We start from the raw sequence: 2,194 nt of genomic DNA on the forward strand, positions 1-2,194 counted from the left end.
AGAAGGGTCATGAAGACATTAGAAAATTTTATAAGTTCACCCGGGGAATTAGCCTGATATCCTACCTACTCAGAAGGCTGAGATGTGAGGATCATGGTTTGAAACCAGATGGGGCAAGAAAGTCCACTAGACTTATCTCCAATTAACCACAAGAAAATTGTAAGTGTTGCTGTGGCTCAAGTGGTAGAGCGCTGGCCTTGAGTTGAAGAGCTCTGGGACAAGGCCTAAGCCCAGAGTTCAAGCCCCATGACTGAACAAAAAATAAATAAAAGGAAAAAGAAAAAGAAAAAAAAGAATTACTAAGATATTCCCTTCTTGTCTATTGTTTTAGTCCTTACATATAAGGTTCTCATTCTTTCTCAATAGATTGGTAAACTTTACCTTAAAAAGGAGTTTGGCATATATTTTCCTTTGTGAGAGGTTTTTGATTATAGTTAATGGTTTTGATAGACAATGTATAAAATATATATACATATATATCAGTCTGGGGAATCTACCAAACACATAAGCAGGAGTACAAATATTATATATATATATGAAAATGTAATGTTTTATTTCTTTATTTATTTGTGCTTTTTATTAAAGAATTTTTTAACATTGATTTTTACATCACATTTCAAATGACATGTTTAACAAACAAGTGTACTTAGCTTTTAGAACATAATCGAAATTAGGCTAAGGGTTTGTATATCATAGATACATATTAATTTATGAAATAAAAACATTATGTGTATAGAGTCATAGGTTTTTATGTCTATATAGTTATGTTTATATTTCCATAACCATGTCCATAGCATTGGGTATGCAAATATTGAGTCCTCGCTCTTGTACTGTTTGGATCTAATAGCCACATATTAAGGATACCATGCACCTTTTGTTACTTTGGTCTTGACTTGTCTCACTCAACATGATTCGCTCTAGATTCATTCACTTCCCTTCAAATGCCATTATTTTATCTTGTCTGTTAGCTATGTAGAATTCCATTGTATGTATGTATGTATGTATGTATATATATATGTATATATATATATCACATTTTTGTATCCATTCATCTGCAGTAGGGCATTTGGATTGTTTCCATCGCCTGGCTATTGTGAAGAGTGCAGAGATGAACATAGCTGAGCAGGTGTCCTTATCATATCTTGGGTTATGATGTCCAGGGTAGATGCCCAGAAGTGGTATGTCGGGATCATAGGGAAGGTCAATTTTCAGTTCTTTCAGAAACCTCCACACTGCTTTCCAGAGTGGCTGAACTGGTTTGCAATCCCACCAGTGTAGTAGGGTTCCTTTTTCTCCACAACCCCACGAGCAACTGTCATTGTCTGAGTTCAAAATCTTGGCCATTCTTGTTGGGATAAGGTGGTATCTTAGGGTTGTTTTTATTTGCATTTCCTTTATGACCATGGATGATGAACATTTTCTCGTATGCTTTTCTGCCATTTGAATCTCTTCTTCTGATAAGTCTCTCTTTAGTTCCCTTGCCCATTTAGTGAATGGTTTGTTGGGTTTGGGGGGATTAGTTTCTTGAGTTCCCTGTAGATACTGGATATTAAGCATTTGTCAGATGTATTATTAGTAAATATCTTTTCCCAGTTGGTTGGCTGTCTCTCTACTTTTGCGACCATGCTTTTATCTGTACAGAAACTTTTTATTTTTAGGTAGTCCCATTTATCGAGTCTCTCTCCAATCTGTTGTGACCCTAGGATTCTGTTCAGGAATCTTTTGCCTGTGCTTATGAGTTCCTGTGTTGTTTTACTTTTTTTAAGAACTTGGTTTAAAAATGGCTAGAATGGCCAAAAGATGGACTTATACACTTAGGCTGAAACTACTATAAAACTACTATCCCCATGAAGAATTTCTTGCTCAATTTCATCCTCCTCATCTTCCTTTTCTTCCTCCTCCTCCTCCTCCTCTTTCTTCTTCTATTTCCAGTAATGCTCCTAAGATTGTTTAAGTCATTGAATAAGGTTAAGATCATCTGGACCAATCTACTTTGTTTAAATCCAATGGACTTAACAGAAAAATATGTACACAAAACCACTTAGGCCAGTGTTTGAATAACTGGGAACTAGTTAAATTGCAACATCAAACCATTCATCATTGCTAAGTTTGTATCCAAATATAATTTACAAATAAAGACAACAGCAAAGTTCAACTTTACCTACCATAATAAAAAAAAATCTGTTGCAATTGA

This window comes from Megascapheus bottae, chromosome 18, assembly GCF_031878675.1.
Source record: "Megascapheus bottae isolate mThoBot1 chromosome 18, mThoBot2.hap1, whole genome shotgun sequence".
Classification (NCBI taxonomy): domain Eukaryota; kingdom Metazoa; phylum Chordata; class Mammalia; order Rodentia; family Geomyidae; genus Megascapheus; species Megascapheus bottae.